General features: G+C 37.4%; 1 long non-coding RNA gene across 2 annotated transcripts in view; it reads right to left on the bottom strand.

Annotated features, from left to right (window-relative positions):
- The window catches only part of LOC128656565 (uncharacterized), a 327,667-nt gene that overhangs the window by 264,534 nt on the left and 48,144 nt on the right, over nucleotides 1-14,989 (bottom strand). The window contains exon 1 of one of the 2 annotated variants that reach the window (XR_008402030.1): nucleotides 12,595-12,681. The exons of the other annotated variant lie outside the window; for it this stretch is intronic. This is a non-coding gene — a long non-coding RNA (uncharacterized LOC128656565). Of the gene's footprint in view, nucleotides 1-12,594; nucleotides 12,682-14,989 lie in introns of those variants that run through there. 2 annotated transcript variants of the gene reach the window in all.

Here is a 14,989-nt window from a genome sequence, read left to right as displayed (position 1 = left end):
TTGAATCCCTTTCACAAGAGTATAGAATCCCCAGAAAAAACTGGTCTACAACTTCGACACTTTATTTCTGGTTATGCAAGCACAATTTCTGAAATCACCCAATTTGGGAAGCTGGGCGACTACATTAACATATATAAATTTGAAATTCACTCTATTTCATTGCTTTATAAAATACTGATGGCCAAGCAAGGTCAGTTAACAGAGACATTATTTAAAAAATGGAGACCTCATTTTCATAATATTACAGTAGAACATATACACTTGAGTGCCAAGTGGATTAAAGATGCCCCCCATTTCCTGTTCCTGGAAGGAATCACATGTGAAATTAATTCACAATGTTTATATTACTCCCAAAAAATTTAAAGTAAATTATTGGCTCAATTCGATACTTAAGGAAAGAATGTTCCTGCATCCTATCTATATACTCTTTCTATTCTATGTAAAATATTTAATATAGCCATAATTTTGGGTTGATCTTAATATTACAGAACTGGAAGAAAAATGTAGCGCCCACAATAGGCAACTTTAAACAAGCCATGTACTCCCAAATTATCTTTGAACAATATAATACTGCTAAATCGTCTTCTAAACAGATCCAAGCTTTTTTTGATAAATGGTTGGAATTTATTTTTGGATGGGGTGGGGGGTTTTTGGGGGGGTTCTTCCTCTCTTTCTTCTTTCTTTTCCTTTTATGCTACTTACAGCCTATAAAAAAAAAATCTCTCAACAGTGTATCTTTAGCTAATATAATGCTATGCTAATTTCGTTCGTTATATTGTCTGATTACCTTCATATTAATTAAATAGTCTAATAAGGCAAATTTTTTTTATTTATTTTTTTATTTATACTGTATTCATGTTCTTTTTTAAATAGAAAAGCATCGGATATATTTGGTGTCTAAATAAGTTATGATTATATTTTCAGATGTTATGATTTCCTCTCATTCTCCAAGGCACCCTGCGTGGTGAGCTGGAGAAGTGAATAGTCGGTGCTGATTTTCCTATGTATACACTGTTGGATTATAAATAAAGAAATAAAAAAAATAAAAAAAGAAGAAGCCTAGGAAAGTAACCGTTGTCTGAGGAATCAAAGAACTCTTTGGCAAATTGTTCCTCCAACCATGTTTTTGTAGAAACAACAATAGTAGATTGGTGTGAAATTCTGCTAAAGGAAAAGATGGAACTAGTACCAATATATTGTCCAGGTAAGGAAACACTGCAATACCCTGAGCTCCGATTACAGACAAAAGGTCACCCAGAATCTTGGTAAATAGTCTTGGAACTGTAGCCAGACCAAATGGAAGAGCAACAAACTGATAATGCTCATCCAGAAAAACAAACCTCAGAAACTGGTAATGATCTGAGTGAATTGGAATATGAAGGTAAGCATCCTTTGGATCTATTGTGGACATAAAATGACCTTTCTGAAAAAAAAGCATTTCCATTCTGAAAGAAAAAATACCCTACAAACTTGTTTTTAGATCCAAAACTGATTTGAAAGTGCCTTTGTTCTTTGGAACAATAAAGTGATTTGAATAAAATCACATCCCCTGTTCCTGCAAAGGAACTGGGACAATCACTACTATATCTTTCAGATCTTAGACAGAAAAAAAGTTTGAGCTTTTACAGGATTCCTTGGAACATAAGATAGAAAAAAAAACTTCCTTGTTCTGAATCCAATTCGATATTCCTGAGAAACAATATTCTGAACCCAGGGATCTGGAACAGACTGAAAACAAGCATTGTGAAATCATTTTAATCTACCCCCTACCAGGACTACTGGATTGGGGGCCGCACCTCCATGCGGTTTTAGAAGTGGGAACAGATTTCTTACCTCCAAACTGAATAAGAGAAACTTTGCTTTTATATAGAGGAGTCAGTTTTCTGTTCTTTATTCTGACCAAAGGAACGTAAACGATAAGGGGCTTTGAAATTTCCTTTAGACTTCCTGTTTTGAGGAAGAAAAGCTCATTTAACGTCAGTAATAGTAGAAATAGAATCTAAAATTAGACCCAAATAACTTATTTCCTTGAAAAGAAAGACACAATCTAGATTTAGACACCATATCAGCATTCCAGGATTTAAGCCACAAGGCCCTCCTGGCAAGAACTGCTAAAGACATGCTTTTGACATTAATTTTCATAATAAACAAAGCATCAAAAATAAAAGAATTTGCACTCTGAAGCAAACATAGTAAATTTGCAGGGTCATAAAAACTGCTCTGAAAGACTGGAAAACCAGAAAGTAGAAGCAGCAGCTATATCAGCAATAGAAATAGTTGGGCTAAGAATATAACCAGTATGTAAAAAGGCCCTTCTATGATAAAAATCTAACTTCCTGTCTACAGGGTCCTTAAAGGAAGTACTGTCTTCTAAAGTAATAGTAGTACATTTAGCTAGAGTGGAAATGGCCCCATCCACTTTGGGAATGGTTTCCCATAACTCTAGATTAGCAGCAGGAAAAGGATATCATTTTTTAAACCTTGCAGAAGGATTAATTGACAAACCTGACTTAAACCATTCCTTGACAATCATGTCAGATACAGCATCAGGTACTGGGAAAACCTTAGTGAAATTAACAGCAGTTTTAAAAACTGAATTTAAACTATTACAAGCTTTATTATCAGAAGACTTAGGATCATCAACCCCTAAAGTGACTAAGACCTCTTTTAAAAGAGAACAAATATGTTCAACTTTAAACAAAATAAATATCAGCTTCTACCTTAGATGAAGAATCCTCATTCCCAGAGGAAACATCACCATCTGAAGATACCACAGTATCCCTTGGATCAGGGACAATAGTACTTGTAGAAGGTAAAATCTGAACTGAACATACACCGCAATTTTAATACTTAATTATCATCATCATGTATTTGTAGAGCGCTAACAGTTATGCAGCACTATAAACATAGGCGGTATACAAGATAACATTTATAGGGATCAAATGGGTAGAGGGCCCTGTCGAGAGTTCCACTGTTGTAGTCGGCTCTTATGAAGGTGATTTGCAAACAGCTGGGCTCATAGGCTTACTTGCTAAGGGACATAAAGGGACTTAAAGGGACATGAATGCTCGCTCTCATTAATGCAGCCCTGCTCCTGAGCCACCTAGCTAAGCTAAAAACATTTTGGGATTAATTTCCCTTTAAGTGTTAATATTGTGATATATATATATATATATATATATATATATATATATATATATATATATATATATATATATATATATATATATATATCTTCACCAAAAGACAGACAAACCAGGATTAGTAAACCTCCCCTTCGTCAGAACATAAAGTGCATACAAACAAATTGCTTAAATAAGTGAACAACCACACAGTAACCTCCCATTTCCTGTCTCAAAAAAGGCGCCAATATTACATCATATCCTGTTTACAACTCAGTGACCCTGGAAGTTCTCATCCACAATCACTTCCAGTATCAACTCGATTAAACAATTAGCAAAAAATCACTCAAACATCCTTAATTCTAATGTGCGTCAAAAATAAACAAAACATCATTCAGTATAAAACATAAACAGGGTGGTACTACCTAAATCTGATCTCACCACAGTTCCGGCGTGTAATCGCTACGTGTATAAGTCTAATGACCGGAAGTTACGTCACTTCCAGTTCTGGTGTACACAGACGTGCATCACTTCCACTAACATAACGTGCATACATTCACCCAACAAGTGTTTTATCGGTTCCATAACAATTAGCATATCGCCATGATGTAGATTTGGACCTTAGAAGAAACAGGTAATACATATATTAACAGTATATAAGTGCATTCCTTGGATACTAAAAAACTCACACTTAGCAAACTGTGCATTCAAAATATGATACAAATGAAATAAAAAAGCTAGGAGGATGGATATTGTCAGACATAATATGAGTCTGACATTAACATACATAACCATAGACACTAGCCATAGTTACCTACTACGAGGAGAGATTATAAAGGTGAGCTAGTTGGGGGTAAGACAAATGGGAACATAATAAACATATTGGTCTATATGCAAACTCTTTCTATCTAAATGTAATTTGAGGAATACGCTAGAAGCATAAATGCTGCCAATAATAGTCCATTGGCAATGTAGTACAGACCTCAGTACTAGCATATCTCTTGCAAGTGTATACATCTATAAAAATCAGTTCCCAGACAGTAGTCAGCTCTCGTATGAAGAAGATCATTAGTATTGTGTATACAATACAACTTATGGGTTTCCACAATGTTCAAACATATATATATATATATATATATATATATATATATACACACACACACACACACACACCCTATCACACATCTTGTGTACAGACTCCTATGATCATGCATAAATATATTTGCATGTCCATGTTAATTGAAATTTTTATATGTACTTTATGGATTTATTTAAATTGTGGTTTTCCACATGATTCTGACAGATGGAAATATCAACAGGATGTGACGTAAGGCTCAACGATAGATCATGATATAAACACAAGCATCATTTGATTCAATCTATCTGTAGCAATTAACTGAATAGACAATACCAGGCTGACTCGCTTTGGAGTTTTTTTGTAGTAATCCAACTAATATACATTTACAGAAGTGGGGATGTTATACACTATAACACGGCAAAACCGGAAGTGACACTTAGAATAACACGTCACTTCCGGTTATGCCAATTTCATCTCACTATAGAGACTTAAGCAAGGGCAGCTCATAACATAAACATGAGTACTATAAGATTTGATGTATCAGCAGAGACCCCATCATGATTCTCTTACAAAAGTAGGGAAGTTATAGAACATAATATGGTGATACCGGAAGTGACGTTAAGAGTCATAAGTCATTTCCAGTTAGGCCTGTTTATACCTTATTATGGAGATTTGAGCGAGGGAAGTATGTTACAATGCGATTCCAGCTACAATAGTGAACAATTAACATAATGGGGGAAGAGGACAAATAAAAGGGACATATCTTTTAGATATACAAACAAAGCACATTATAAAGAAAAATGAAAATTACAAAACGGAAGTAAAACACATTGAGGGTATCACTTCCGGTTTTAACCACACACCTTTTTGGCGCCAACTAAACGGCATTAGTGATTCGATACTCATTGCTATAAAGGAAGCTTCCATAACAAGTCATATTATAGTCTTGATAAAGGCCCAACAGAAGGCCAAAACGCGTTGACATTTATGGTAAGCTTCATTTTGATTATTTGTATTTTTTCAGAACAATATTGCACCATGTATTGTTTTCTTTATTTATAGGAACAAATTTCAAGCACACCTAAGGAAGATTTTGGATACCTTTGAAATATTCTCTACATTTTTTTAACCCCTCTTTGGAGGTTTTCTTATTAGGAGAGATCACAATATTCGAATCTAAGATTTGACTTATCCTTATGTATATATTTTCTTCACCTTTTTCAGTTTACCACTTTTTTCTTTTTGCGTTGCATGTGACTTCATTCAGTTTTTTAATTCATTTTTATCACCAGGATTTTATTATTTCACATTTTTTCCACTCAAGAATTTGATCACTATTTTTTATTGGTCTACAAAGATATTTCACGGATAGATGTGATCATTAGGACATTCATTTTTCTTCTGGAATTATCACTATGTGTATCTTTTGTGACACACCTCAATAATTACTCTTATGGACACTGATGCTGTTTGTTTATTTTATTTTATTTGATAATAGTTTACCTTATAAGATACAACAGGTCAAATTTGATTAAATATCCGATTTAATTTTATCTTGATTTTATCATTTTAATATACTATTTTATTTCTATTTTGTAACATGGATCCATGATATTACAATATATGTGTTATTTAATAAATGTGTAAATAATTTTAACATTAGATACTTCCTTTGCCTATTGTTATTTAGGCGCTCTTTGTTATTTAGTTTAAATCCAGATTTTTCTTTAGGGTTAGCTGGGGCCCTATTTGCAAGGAGCTATAAGGATACTTGTAAGTTAAGCGCTGTATGATACTAATTCTACCATATGATGATCACTTTTGCACTTTAGTTGCTTGTTTCACTTATTTTCTCCCCTTTTTTCACACATTATCTCACTTTTTTATTTCACTTGATTTATTATAACCAGCCCACACAATTTGGGCTATGTATAAGCCACATATATAAGGAGAAGATCCCTTCTGGTGTTATCACCATATTATGTCTGAGGACTAGTCCTATTGTATTAGTATCACTTATGATCTGATATGTCACTGATATGTATTTTTCTCTGTTTCACTTGATCTTACACATATATTGAGAATTAAATATGCCATCCTATAGATTCTGCTACACTTACCATTCTAAGCATATGGGTTAAATATTAATGATAACTCATAATGTTAAAAATTAAGATCCTATTGATACTGTCCAAAATTAATATCCTATAATCCTGTGTGCATAAGCTACACTATATTAGAAACCTTTATTCACATGTACCGACCGTTTAGCTAAGTTGTGGATGTCAACATTACTCCAACTTGCAGCAAGATCGGATCCGATTATGTTAATACATAAAACAGCACAGTGTGAATGGAATTCCAGTAATATGTCACGGACCTAGAAACACTCCCCCATGTAACGTTAGGTTGTAAAGTTAAGAATTGTTCTTTTAACCACGGTAGCCTAAGTGGCCCGCTCTCTATTATGCCATGAGTCCCATGATAAATATAGGTCTTATTCCTCTTAGTATTGAATTTAAGGCAGCCTGTTAGCACATATTTTTAAATATATTGCACTTTCTACTAGATATATAATATATAGATTGGGGCCCATAACTAACTGTCATTACACATAGTAACGACAACGTATGGAGAAGATCTCCCTATATTTAATATTTACAGGGCTAAGCAAGACGATGTATGAAGTGTTATATAAACGCTACTGTCATGCTATGACATGTGAAACTGATCACAACAGAAGGATATACGGTTACCCTATCATATTCTTATACAACCTAATATACCATTGGGAACTATACTATTGAAAGGAGTACATGTTGTATTTATTCCCTTGATTTAATACCATTTTCTCTAAGGCGATTCTACTTAACTGTCATCTGTATTGTAACTGGTTTTATGTAAACATGATCGTCCAATAATCACAACTTATCCGACACGTCATCACAAACTCCCATCTGACGTTGTGTGAGGAGTTCATTGATTTGCTCTCATCAAGTGCTGAATCCGCCCTTCTCAACACACACCCCCTAACGTCACCAGCCAGACCATCATTACCTATTATTTGGTGTCAGCTTTGAGTGGCAGATCTACCAACCTATCATATGGCAGGATCTCACTGTTAGGCTTCTATCACAAAGTGAGGTGGGGTTTCTCAAGTCATAACAAAACGTACATTAGCGATGGCCCACACCCCCTCTGAGGAAGCGTTTTTTGTGAAACGCGCTTCAGGGGTCCTTAGGAGTAGCTCTGTCTCTCTTTGTTGTTTTAATCCAGTTCACAACGGTCTAATTTAAGTTTCTAGCATAACTATTGATAGCCATTTCAGTTCAGCAGTTTTAAAAAATCCTACAACATAAGAGTAATCTTAAAAATAGCCCTCGGCTTGTAAGGGCTTAGTATATAATTTATGATATACTGCTGGCTGATATAAATCATTATATTATTTAAATAAGAACCATTATTATTGCTTCCTGGTTTAAGTGTTTTTAAAAACATAATTTATGCTTACCTGATAAATTTATTTCTCTTGTAGTATGTTCAGTCCACGGGTCATCCATTACTTATGGGATATATTCTCCTTCCCAACAGGAAGTTGCAAGAGGATCACCCAAGCAGAGCTGCTATATAGCTCCTCCCCTCACATGTCATATCCAGTAATTCGACCGAAACAAGACGAGAAAGGAGAAACTATAGGGTGCAGTGGTGACTGGAGATATAATTTAAAATTTAGAACCTGCCTCAAAAAGACAGGGCGGGCCGTGGACTGAACACACTACAAGAGAAATAAATTTATCAGGTAAGCATAAATTATGTTTTCTCTTGTTAAGTGTGTTCAGTCCACGGGTCATCCATTACTTATGGGATACCAATACCAAAGCTAAAGTACACGGATGATGGGAGGGACAAGGCAGGAACATTAAACAGAAGGAACCACTGCCTGTAGAACCTTTCTCCCAAAAACAGCCTCCGAAGAAGCAAAAGTGTCAAATTTGGAAAATTTGGAAAAAGTATGAAGTGAAGTCCAAGTTGCAGCCTTGCAAATCTGTTCAACAGAGGCCTCATTTTTAAAGGCCCAGGTGGAAGCCACAGCTCTAGTGGAATGAGCTGTAATTTTTTTCAGGAGGCTGCTGTCCAGCAGTCTCATAGGCTAAGCGTATTATGCTACGAAGACAAAAAGAGAGAGAGGTAGCCGAAGCCTTTTGACCTCTCCTCTGTCCAGAGTAAACGACAAACAGAGAAGAAGTTTGTCGAAAATCTTTAGTTGCCTGTAAGTAGAACTTCAGGGCACGGACCACGTCTAGATTATGCAAAAGACGTTCCTCCTTTGAAGAAGGATTAGGACATAACGATGGAACAACAATCTCTTGATTGATATTCCTGTTAGAAACAACCTTAGGTAAAAACCCAGGTTTAGTACGCAGGACTACCTTGTCTGAATGAAAGATCAGATAAGGAGAATCACAATGTAAGGCAGATAACTCAGAGACTCTTTGAGCCGAGGAAATAGCCATCAAAAACAGAACTTTCCAAGATGAAAGCTTAATATCAATGGAATGAAGGGGTTCAAACGGAACACCCTGAAGAACTTTAAGAACCAAGTTTAAGCTCCACGGAGGAGCAACAGTTTTAAACACAGGCTTAATTCTAGCCAAAGCCTGACAAAAAGCCTGGACGTCTGGATTCTCTGCCAGACGCTTGTGTAAAAGAATAGACAGAGCAGAAATCTGTCCCTTTAGCGAACTAGCGGATAAGCCCTTTTCTAAACCCTCTTGTAGAAAAGACAATATCCTAGGAATCCTAACCTTACTCCATGAGTAACTCTTGGATTCACACTACAAACAGATTTGAATAAAACCCTTGCCCCTGTTCCGTTCGCGGAACTGGGTGGATCACTCCCATCACTAAGAGGTCTTGTACACATTGTAGAATTGCCTCTTTCTTTACTAGGTTTGTTGATAACCTTGACAGATGAAACCTCCCTTGTGGAGGAGAAGTTTTGAAATCCAGAAGGTATCCCTGAGATATAATCTCCAACGTCCAGGGATCCTGTACATCTCTTGCCCAAGCCTGGGCGAAGAGAGAAAGTCTGCCCCCCACTAGATCCGTCTCCGGAAAGGGGGCCCTGTCTTCATGCTGTCTTAGGGGCGGAAGTAGGCTTTCTGGCCTGCTTGCCCTTGTTCCATGACTGGTTGCCTTTCCAACCCTGTCTGTAACGAGCAGTAGTTCCTTCCTGTTTTGGAGCGGAGGAAGTTGATGCTGCTCCTGCCTTGAAATTACGAAAGGCACGAAAATTAGACTGTTTGGCCTTTGATTTGGCCCTGTCCTGAGGAAGGGTGTGGCCCTTACCTCCAGTAATGTCAGCAATAATTTCCTTCAAGCCGGGCCCGAATAAGGTCTGCCCTTTGAAAGGAATGTTTAGTAGTTTAGACTTAGAAGTTACATCTGCTGACCAGGATTTAAGCCATAGCGCTCTGCGCGCCTGTATGGCGAATCCGGAATTCTTAGCCGTAAGTTTGGTTAAATGCACTACGGCATCCGAAACAAACGCATTAGCCAGCTTAAGGGTTCTAATCTTGCTCAAAGATTCATCCAATGGTGCTGTGCGAATCGCCTCTTCCAGAGACTCAAACCAGAATGCCGCTGCAGCAGTGACAGGCGCAATGCATGCAAGAGGCTGCAATATAAAACCTTGTTGAACAAACATTCTCTTAAGGTAACCCTCTAATTTTTTATCCATTGGATCTGAGAAAGCACAGCTATCCTCCACCGGGATAGTGGTACGCTTGGCTAAAGTAGAAACTGCTCCCTCCAACTTAGGGACCGTCTGCCATAAGTCTCGTGTGGTGGCGTCTATAGGGAACATTTTTCTAAATATCGGAGGAGGGGAAAAGGGCACACCGGGTCTATCCCACTCCTTGCTAATAATCTCTGTAAGCCTCTTTGGTATAGGAAAATCGTCAGTACACACCGGTACCGCATAGTATTTATCCAGCCTACATAATTTTTCTGGGATTGCCACCGTGTCACAATCATTCAGAGCCGCTAACACCTCCCCTAGCAACACGCGGAGGTTCTCAAGCTTAAATTTAAAATTTGAAATTTCTGAATCCGGTCTCCCCGAATCAGAACTGTCACCCACAGAATGAAGCTCTCCGTCCTCATGTTCTGCAAATTGTGACGCAGTATCAGACATGGCTCTCGTGTCATCGGCGCGCTCTGTCCTTAACCCAGAGCTGTCGCGCTTGCCTCTTAACTCGGGCATATTGTATAATACTTCTTTCATAACATTAGCCATATCATGTAAAGTGATTTGTAAGGGCCTTGATGTACTTGGCGCCTCAATCTTACGCACCTCCCGAGCGGGAGACGAAGGTACTGACACGTGAGGAGAGTTAGACGGCATAACTTCCCCCTCGTTGTCTGGTGATAATTTCTTTATCGGTACAGATTGACTTTTATTCAAAGTAATATCAATACAATTGGTACACATATTTCTATTGGGCTCCACATCAGCTTTTAAACATAATGAAGAAGCAGATTCCTCTGTATCAGACATGTTTAAACAGACTAGCAATGAAGCTAGCAAGCTTGGAAATTACTTCAATAAGTTTACAAGCAATATAAAAAAACGCTGCAGCGCTTTTTAAAAAAAACACAATTGAATAACAAAGAAGTAGTTCAGTTATAGTCAACAATTCTTTAAATGTATTAATTAGCAGAGGATTGCACCCATTAGCAAAAGGATGATTAACCCCTCAGTACCCAAAAAACGGATATCAAATTATTTAGATTTAACGCTTTTATCACAGTCAAACACACTGTCACAGGTCTGCTGTGACTGATTACCTCCCTCAAAAACGAATTTTGAAGATCCCTGAGCTCTCTGGAGACGTCCTGGATCAAAGAGGAAGAAGCAGGAAGACTGTGCTAGAATTTTAACTGCGCAACAAGGCGCTAAAAAAAGGTCCCTCCCACTCCTATTACAACAGTGGGAGACCTGATATAACGGTTTCTATGCAGAAATATACGTTAGCCGTGTGGAAAAAAATCATGCCCAAAAAGATTTATCACCAAAGTACCTCACAAAACGATTAACATGCCAGTAAACGTTTTAAAAAACATTTCAGATGCTGTGTAAAGTTATTACTAAGCCTGCTACCAGTCGCTTCTACTGCAGTTAAGGCTCACACATTATATCAGTATTAACAGTATTTTTTCAGTCAAATTCTAGTCCCTAGAAAATAACTCTACTGTGCATACATTTATCAGCCTGATACCAGTCACTACTACTGCATTTAAGGCTGTACTTACATCATACGGGTAACAGCAGTGTTTTCTTAGTCAATTCCATTCCCAGAAAATATTGTACTGCACATACCTCATTTGCGGGAGACCCCGCATGCTATTCCCATTTTCTGAAGTTACCCCACTCCTCAGAATGTCGAGAACAGCCAGTGGATCTTAGTTACGCCTGCTAAGATCATAGAAAACGCAGGCAGTTTCTTCTTCCAAATACTGCCTGAGATAGAAAAACAGCACACTCCGGTGCAATTTAAAATAACAAACTTTTGATTGAAGAATAATTAAGTAAAAACTCCAGCTCCTCTCGCGACCTCCTTCTTTGTTGAGGGTTGCAAGAGAATTACTGGATATGACATGTGAGGGGAGGAGCTATATAGCAGCTCTGCTTGGGTGATCCTCTTGCAACTTCCTGTTGGGAAGGAGAATATATCCCATAAGTAATGGATGACCCGTGGACTGAACACACTTAACAAGAGAAATTTAGCTTAAGCTATTTTGTATGAATGATTTTTCGTGGATGTTATCTACATATTCCCTAATAAAGTTAAACAGTATGAATGGAATGGAATGGAATAATATACCCTTAAATTCTAATCAGTTTTGCAGAGTTTATACAAATTCCTTATCGTAGAACTAGACTTCTTATACTTTATTGTAACCCTTTTTACAATTAGTTTGCTAGTTGTTACTAATATATATACCTGTTCCAGCTCATTTAAGTGCCATCCATCTACGTGTAGAACAGATTTGCCGCCTAAAACCTCCTGACGTGTTAGTGTGATTCTGGTGACCAGGCTCCCTGTAATTGCGCTCTCTCACTGGGTCCTCCCCATCCCCTCTACTATGGAGAGCTCTCTCTCTTTTTTTTTTTTTTTTAATTACAAGATTCCCGGGTGCGCTATGGAAAACCATTTGTGTTAGCGCGGCTCTGGGCACACTAAGGGCAGAAGCTCCCTCAAAGCGCTGTCCAAAAGTATCGGTTGAGGTATCGGAGCATATTGCGCGAGTACACGTACTCGTGCAAATGCTCAGTATTGGCACCGATACTATCGGTGCATCCCTACTTTAAATAGTTTAAAAAAAACTTACCTAAGTGTGCTGGAGAAACTTTTTCCTTTAGAGCAGGTCCTAGAAGCCACTGCACTAAGCTTCTTGTTAGTGTAGCTGGGGCTCTGTGAAGGAGAGGAGTGGGTTACTGTGGCTCACCAGTGCGCTTAGGTAAGTATTATAGTCACTCCAGGTGAACTTTTTGATCTGTAGCAGTGGAACGTGTACATGAGTTTAATGAAAACAAAATGTAAATGTTCTGTGCATGGTCAATTTTTAGTTTTGTTTAAAGCAAGATGAATACCGAACAGCACAGGCGCTGAGTATTTAAAATACAAAGTATTTTGAATATTCAGAATGAAAGATTCAGACGAACCAAAACATTTTGTGTCACATGATTCAGGGGGAAGGAAAATTTAAATATCTGAAATTTATCAGAAAAAACAATCTACTAATTTGAAATTGCATTGCATTTTTATTATGTGTTTGTTGATTATGCAAAAATGCTGTATTTAATGGTCCATACAAAGGTGGATTTTCTGGAGAAAAAAAATGGTAAATGATAGTGGTAGATAATGTCCAAGTAGTTTAAGAGAGGTAAAAGATAAGCTTCTCTGGTGAAAACATTTTGAATTTATAGTCTACAGCCTTATCAGAAAGAAGATAAAAGGAAAAATAAAGCATAGAGGCTAATTGGGCAGAGAGGATAAGTTGTGCATTGCTGCTCTTTAGCATATCTAAGTATGCTTTTCAACAAATTCTATTAAGATAATGAAGAAAAGTAGTAAATGTCACATTCTATGTGAATCATATACATTTATTTTGACTTTACAGTCTCTTTAAATCATGACTTATGATAGATCAATATGCCAAACCTAAATAAAAAATAAGACATAAGAAATTAAATGATACAGATCAGAGGAGCTGAAAAAGGGATCCCTGTGCCAAGGACAGGAGATTTCTTGTCCCTCAAGGAAGGTGTTCAATGGACCAGGATCTCTTGAGATTATCCAAGTTATGAGCAGTAGAGGGACTGGAATGACTACAAGATAACCATTGCCCTCTGGGTTTGTAAGTAGGTGTGAGATTAGTGGAAATTGATTTTTGAAAAGATAATTACCAGTTTTGGGGTAGCCAAAAGGAGACTTATAGAAAGTAGCAAGATGGAATAGCAAAATGGTGCTCTAAATCATGGCAAACAGAGGGAAAGCATTAGCTACCCCAGTTGGCAAAATATATCATCAGGGTCTGGGAGCTTTTGAATATAGTAAAAAAAAAAAAAGGTTTTAAGGCAAAAACTAACATTTTAATGACCCAGGCTTCTCCAGCTGAAGAAAACAGATGTTTGTTCAACTTCCAGTCACATGCTCAAAAACCTGGCAGCTGAGATGATAAATTTACTCTGCTTTTACATAAATGCCCCAACCTAAGCATGGATGGATTCATTCTCATTAATATTTGGACTTTAGACTATTTAGATCAGGGCCACCCTTAGCAGGGCCCTGAGCAGGATACATTTTTGGGGCCCCTAAGCCCAGTGATCCTATTCCTCTCCCCTGTATGCCCTGTTCCCTGTATGGCCCACTCCTCCCAAAATTCTGTGTTACCTATACAAAGAATACTACTATATATTACACATCCTGATACCATAAACACTTCTTTATAAGATAAATACAGGATGTACATTGCACCTTCTTATACCCTCACCCCTGAAGTGGGGCCCCCAAAGTGTGGAGCCCTGGGCAAGTGCCCATCTTGCCCTGCCCACTTTTAGATACTGATGTGTAGTGTGATAGGAGCGCCTAAAGGTGGATTCCTGCTGCTAAAAAAGTTCTTCCCTTAAAGAGAACTAATTGGTGGATAAGAAGAAAAAATGGGGTTTATTTAGCAGCGCTAAAAAAAGCTAGGAAATGATGATACCAATCTAATTTATGTTTTATACAATCTATTTTATTTAAAAATTCTTATAACACATAAAAACAACAGCAAATGCTTTTCCTAATTAATAAAGGGACGTCTCCCTTATACAACACTTATAAAAACAGACTAGAACCATATAATCCTAGAATTCCAGGTATAAAGGAATTAATTCTATAGATAACATATGGCAAGCAACAAATTTCTAAGATAAATGGTGAATTGAATATTTAGTTGAAATAAGTTTTTATTGAGAATTAGATACAGAATAACAGATAGCATTGCTCGTAGATACATACTACCCCCCCTCTATCCCAGTGTCTCTGATAGTTCAGAACGAACCATCTGGTTACTTTTCCTGGGGTGAATCATAGAGTTCAGCGAGTTCTTTGTTTGGGTCCAGATCATGTTTTATAAAAACTCTTGGGGGTTTGCATCTTTCCGTATCTGGTTATATGACAGAAGCTCATGTAGGAGGGTAAGAGGTGAGGGGAGAAAAAAAGCCCCCCCAACCCCACCC

Source organism: Bombina bombina, chromosome 4, assembly GCF_027579735.1.
Source record: "Bombina bombina isolate aBomBom1 chromosome 4, aBomBom1.pri, whole genome shotgun sequence".
NCBI lineage: Eukaryota > Metazoa > Chordata > Amphibia > Anura > Bombinatoridae > Bombina > Bombina bombina.
This window is presented reverse-complemented; position numbering and strand designations above follow the sequence as displayed.